At 48.7% G+C, this 6,193-nt stretch overlaps 1 long non-coding RNA gene across 2 annotated transcripts; it reads left to right on the top strand.

Moving 5' to 3' along the window:
* The first annotated feature begins 1,641 nt into the window (after nt 1–1,641).
* On the top strand, nt 1,642–4,087 carry LOC127689918 (uncharacterized). Of its 2 annotated transcripts, XR_007978957.1 has the most exons (4): nt 1,642–1,680; nt 2,569–2,698; nt 3,111–3,224; nt 3,544–4,087. It is a non-coding gene; the product is annotated as an uncharacterized LOC127689918 (long non-coding RNA). The 2 variants fall into 2 exon arrangements; XR_007978956.1 differs by having other exon boundaries at nt 3,111–4,087.
* Nucleotides 4,088–6,193: the final 2,106 nt, after the last annotated feature.

The raw sequence follows: 6,193 nt of genomic DNA on the forward strand, positions 1-6,193 counted from the left end.
AGACAGAGAGAGACAGAGACAGAGAGACAGAGAAAAGGAGAGACAGAGAAAAGGAAAGACAGAGAGACAGAGAGAGACAGACAGACAGAGACAGAGACAGACAGAGAGAGAGAGAGACAGAGTCAGAGAGGCAGACAGACAGACAGAGAGGGAGACAGAGACACAGACAGACAAACAGACAAATAGACATACACACAGAGAAAGGGAGAGACAGACAGATACAAGCACATGCACACACACACACACACACACACACACACACACGAATGAAGGAAGGATAGAGCCTCAATCAAAGATAGAAGTCCCTGCTTCTATTTACTGTGAAGTGTGTGAAGCGGGGCTTAGGGGATATGGTGTTGTCCCTGTGTGCAGGCATGCTCCACACTCCTATATGTGCAAATGATGCAGACAGTACAAAGTCTCGCTCCTGGTGGACAGGGGGAAATGCTCAGGGCCAACATAAAATACCATTGTGTAGTCCTGCACTTCAGTCTTCACTTCTCAGACGTTTCAAGAAGAGGGAAGACAGAAACAAATCCTCTCAGCTCTAGTTAGGCATTAAATAGTCTCTCCCAAAACCCACAGAAGGTAAATGTTTTGGGTTTTTTTCCCCCTTTTTTAATCAGTGAAAAAGAGGTGTTCCCAGACCAGACCTGGCAACAGCACCTACAGGTGCCCCCCTACACACACACAAAGGTCACTGAGCAGGTCAGACTTCAATGCAGCTGCCCAGCGTGCTGGGGCCACCTCCTCCTCACTCCCTGTGCTGCAGCTTAATAAAGCTTTAATAAAAGGTGTGATTGCCATGGCAACCTCAGAAACACTGTCAAATAGATGGCCAATTATTATTCACTCATTTACTGTTTATTGTAGCGATGCCAATCACAATGAACTCCAGGGGTGTATTAATGGAGATGTGATCCTGGGCTCAGGGCCCTGGGGGCGCAGCATTGAAATGCTTCATTCATTAGCATGTAGCCTTCCAAGGGGTGGGCATGCAGCCTCTCTTAGGTACCTTAGCATCCAAGCACAGCCAGGGAGGACAGAGTGCACACTACACACACACACACACACACCATACGTGTGCATGTTTGTATATGCATACAACACATGCATATGCCTAGCACACAAACAGACTGCCCCTGGAGTAAACCCAGATCTCCAGACAGACAGACAGCACTGGCAAGAATTTTGAAATTCTTTGCCTTCCCCTCTGTCTTGTTAAACCTTATCCAATCTAAAAATTTCAGATTTTTCTGTGTTTGAATCCTCAGCACTCACAGAAAACCAGGCACTGAAGCACAGGCACCTGTATGCCCAGGGTGGTTGGAGCAGAGGCAGGAGGATTGCTGTGGTTTGCTAATGACAGCTTAAGTCTAGATTCAGCAAGAGAATCTAGAAGGAAGCAAGGTGTGGATGGTAGAGCCAGTCATCCAATGTCTTCCTCTGGCCTTCACATATGCAAGAGGTTTACACACACACACACACACACACATACACATACACAGCTCATTAAAACTCTGGCCCGACTCTGAGCACTGCTTCCCCGCCCCGCCCCCAGGCCCTCCTACTCTCCCACAGGAGGAAGTGCAGGCTAGAGGATTTGTGAGTTGCTAACTTGCACTTTATTCTTCCCGTCTTCTTTTTCAAGTGAGTTGCTTCCTGAAGCAGAACTTGCAGGTAGGCCCTTGCCCTGCTTGGTTTCTTGGTGGGATCATGCCAAGCAGAAGAGAACAGAGTTTCCCGAGGCTGGGTGGTGCAGTGGGTAGGGAAGCAGGCAGCTTCAGAGAGTCTGCCAGATGGCACTGTGGGAAGGTGGTGGGGCGGTAGTGGAGGGACGACCTGGGTTGGAGCAGTGTAAGGATGTCCCTGCAATAGTCCCAGCTAGGGACAAAGCCAGAGTGTAATGGTTGAGCTAAATCCCAAACCCAGCACTCAGGGTTCAATTCTAGTTCCCCATTAACTAGGTGACATGACAGGTGATTCGGACTCACTGACCCCTGGGACCTCAATCTGTTAAATAGGAACACTGGGCACCACCCCGTGTGTTTGTTCTCAGCCGCCGCTGAGATGGCCCCACCTCTTGTCACTGGCGTCCTATGAAACTCAGATTTGCCTTAGGCGAAGTCTTTGAAGGGACACGTTTGAAGTGCAGACATACATAAAAAGTATCTGGCACATAGCTGGCACTCAAAAATGTCTGCTGAAAGAGTCCCATGTCGAGCCTAGGAGGAGGGAAAAAGAATTAGAGATAACCATGGGCATTCTAGAATGGTCTCTTGGAAGGCAGTGCAGAGGAGATGGGTGCTCACGGAAGACCTCAGGACCCATCTTCCATTTCTCCCAGTCCTGAGGCACCTCGTCTGTGACACTGTGACCAGATTTCTTCCCAGAGGGCGCTGCTTCCCCTCTAGCTGATGCTCTGTCAAAACTGTACAGGGAAGAAAAGCACCTGTTTATCCAGGTGCATTTCCTCAGGCAGGTGGTCATTTCCACAGAGGGGAAGGAAGGTCGTCGTGGTCATTCAGAGACAGTGACTCAGACTTGTCCCTTTCCTTCCTTGCACAGGCTAGGGATCTCGTTCTATGCAAATTTCACGATCATAAACTTTCAAGTTTGGCATTATTGACATTATCCTTTCGATGGAGATGGAAAACACCGCCCAGAGAGGCTCAGGAACTAGTCTAAGGCCATGCAGGTAGTATGTAAAGAAAACACGGTTCAACCAGATCTACTGGCTTTGAGGCACAAGTACTAAGAAAACCTGTCCAAGCAAGAAGGATGGGAGAGTAAATATGGGACATTTCTGATGGGCTCCACCCTCCAGCCTTGATGGGCTGCAACTCCTGCCTAATGCTCACACTGTTCTGTCCCAGTGATGACTGTAAGCCTGATCCTACGCTTGCCCGGTCTATGTCAACATCCTTTTGCCTTCTCCAGAGCTCTTCCTCCTTGCCGGATCTTACGTTTTTTTGCTGTGATTTGACAGTGAAATGCCCCACGTGGGCTCATGTGTTTGAACGCTTGCTCCTCAGCTGACAGAGCTTCTGGGGAGGTTGTGGAGCCTTTGGTTCCTGAGGCGGGGACCCTGAAGGTTATGTACATTGCAGGTTGCTTCCTGCCTTCGCCTGCTTCTGACCAAGTGAAGATGAGGGCTACAGCATGCTCCTGCCGTTGTCTCTGTCATCACCTCTCAGCCATGATGAGCCACACCTCCTGTAACTGTGAGCTGAAATAAACCCCTCTCTCTTTAGGGTGTGTTGCCAGGCATTTGGTTGCAGTTAAATGAAAAGTAGCCAATCCAGGATGTTAGAGAGAAGCTCCGTCCCAGAGACAAATAAAGGGAATGGCTTAACCCAGACCCCCTGATGTCTCTCAACTCCAGCCTCTTATCTCAGAGCCCCTCCCTGGGTGCATCTTCTGAGACCACGGTTCGTGGCTGTGGAGGATTAGCTATGCACCAGACTGTACAAAGCACCATTCACACGCTGTCCGTTTGATAGCCCAGCCCAAAGGTCAGCTAGATCCATTTCTTTTTTCCAGATGTGGTCACTAAAGAACCAAGAGGGTTGGCGATTACCCAGTAGTCCAAGGCTAGGAAGAGAAACAGCGACAACGTTGGGACCCAAGCTCACTAGATTTCAAAGAGTGAGCTCTTGTCTATTAAGGTTCATTCTCTCCTGCAAACGCCTTTATCCCCCACTGAGCCTGCAGATCATCAGCTTGGGCTAGTGACTGCTGAGCTATCAGGGCTCAAGGAAGGACCTGGGATTGCATCCTTCCCAGTGGGGTGGCTGGCCGATGCTGGGAAGACCTATCATGCCTCCTCTCAGTCACCGTGGGTGCCAGGAGGAACGCCAGCCCCAGGACACAGGGCCGGGGATACCTGTGCTCTCTTTATCCCAGGAGCTTCCTCAAGGTGCCATCTGAAGCAAGTCACTTAAACTCTCTCTAAGGCTTATTTCGCCCATTACGAAAATGTAAATAACTATCACAGCATAAGTCACGGGGTTTTACGAGGACTTAATAGGATAATGGACGTGAAATGCTTTATAAACTGTAAAGTACCACACAAGCGTGAGGCTTTGTAATTAATTACCGACGAGGATGCACGTGCTCACACACCCACATCCATAGGTGCCCATTCATGCGTACAAACACACAGCCTTGCTCAGAAGAGAAATTAGCATAAGGACTCAGCCTGCTTACAGCCTCATGCTGGGACCTCCCTGTATGCTCCACCCTCCCCTCACCATTACCCACTTAGACTGAGTGGGCTCAGGGAGGCTGAGCAGGTTGAAGAGCTTGGAGGAGAAGCAGGTGGGGCCAGAGCACACCCTGTTCCCCGCACACCTGCCTATTCTCCCGCCATGCAGGTTTATTTGCTACTTCCTTGACAAACCAGCACCTGGGGAAGCAAGCCAGTCCTTGGCAAAGACACTGAGGTGGAGCAGGAGGTTCAGTTTAGGAGGTTTCCCCTGTTTACTGGCCGCTCATTCATTTGTCCTCTCTGGTCCCTAACATGTATTGAGCATCTACTGTCTATGCAGTCCTGTTCCTAGTAATAAGAACACAAAGAGAAGCCTATTGCTAGGAGGGGGTGGGGCTCGGTGGTAGAATGCTTACCCAGAATGCACCGGCTATAACATCCAGCCCCAGCGAATCCAGAAGAAAAGGCCTCTCTACATAATCATTTAAGGCAGCCGCATGAGCAAAGATGAGGTTGTAGGGAACTGTGGCTTCCTGGGAAAGGACAGAGGGCTCTGTGCATCCAGGGCAGGTAGGTCTCCTGTATACGGGTGACACAGGACCGAACAGCTCAGTGCTGGGAGACCTGATACCACGGACATGACTCTGGCCTTTGCTCTGTAAGCCATGGAGAGCCAGGAAAGGAAAGCAGGGAAGATTGCGATATGAGCTAAGCAGAATGCTCTCTTTTTTCTTTTCTTCTTGATTTTAGTACCTCTCCTCTTTTAAAAATCCAGGTCCCTCTTCAAGCTTGATAGCAGTGACAGAACCATGCTGAAACTAGTGAAGGAATATGAAGTTGATGAAGTCTATAATCACCCCCATCTCTATTGCTCCACCCTCCCACCCCATTCCACACTGCACCAGGGTTCTCAAAGTGTATCCCCTAGGAGAGTGGCAGTCACCTCACTCAGAACCTGTTGTTCATTCTAGACCTGCAAGGTTAGCCACAACAGGGTGGTCCAGGCATCCAGCAGAGCCTTGTCAGTATTAATGACTGGATTATGGGGTTCTGCACATCTCTGATCAAGGAGGGAAGAGTCCTGTCTACTCACAGTTTCAGAGATTTTCGCTCACAATCCTTTGTTCCATTGATTCTGGGCCCAGGGTGAGGCAGAACACCATGGTGATAAAGACATGTGGAGAAAGAGGCTCTTCCTTCTCATGGAGGAGAGGAGAGAGAGGGGGAGAGAGGGAGGCAGGGATCTCCTATAACCTTCAAAGGTGGCCTGTTCCTTCTCGCTAGGTTCTATTTAAGTTTTTACCATCTCCTGGAAGTATTGTCAGGTAGGCCACACAAACATGCAACGCTCCCACCCAAACCATAACACTCGTTTTCAAGCCCGGGGCTTCTCTTTTATGCTGTACAAGGTACCCAGTCATTTCCAACACCTCCTTCTCTGCTCATCATGTATGCACATAAATGCCTTTGAAAAGTGGATGATACTCCTAATTGAGCAACCTGTTTGTCTCATGTTGTAATACACCTACTAATCATCAGTTACAGAATCTACTCGGTAAGAAAGATTCATATATTGTTTTCTGGGGTATGGGTTAATAAAATGGATACAGATATTTACTGTTGGAGCTCCAGGTCACTTACAATTATGTCATTACCTAAAGTAATGCTTTATAATAAGTAACCCAATCTGGCAGGCTTTTCCATACTTCTGTTTCCATCGGGTGGATCTGTCGAGAGTGGTAATGCTGAGTCAAAAGTCGTGGTCTTTTAGTCATAACTTCCCCTAACATCACAAAAATACACAATCACCCCACAAAACACAAGATGCTCAGCTTTGTCACACATTGACCATGAGTTGGTCTTATGGGTCTTCAAACTCATGTTTTAAAATCAGGATGCCAATAGGTGGAAAGTAGATTTGATCCAAAGGAGAAGAGGTAAACCTGAGGCAAGGCACCAGTTAGGGGGACGCCATATTGGCTC

Source organism: Apodemus sylvaticus, chromosome 7 (genome assembly GCF_947179515.1).
Source record: "Apodemus sylvaticus chromosome 7, mApoSyl1.1, whole genome shotgun sequence".
Taxonomy (NCBI): Eukaryota; Metazoa; Chordata; class Mammalia; order Rodentia; family Muridae; genus Apodemus; species Apodemus sylvaticus.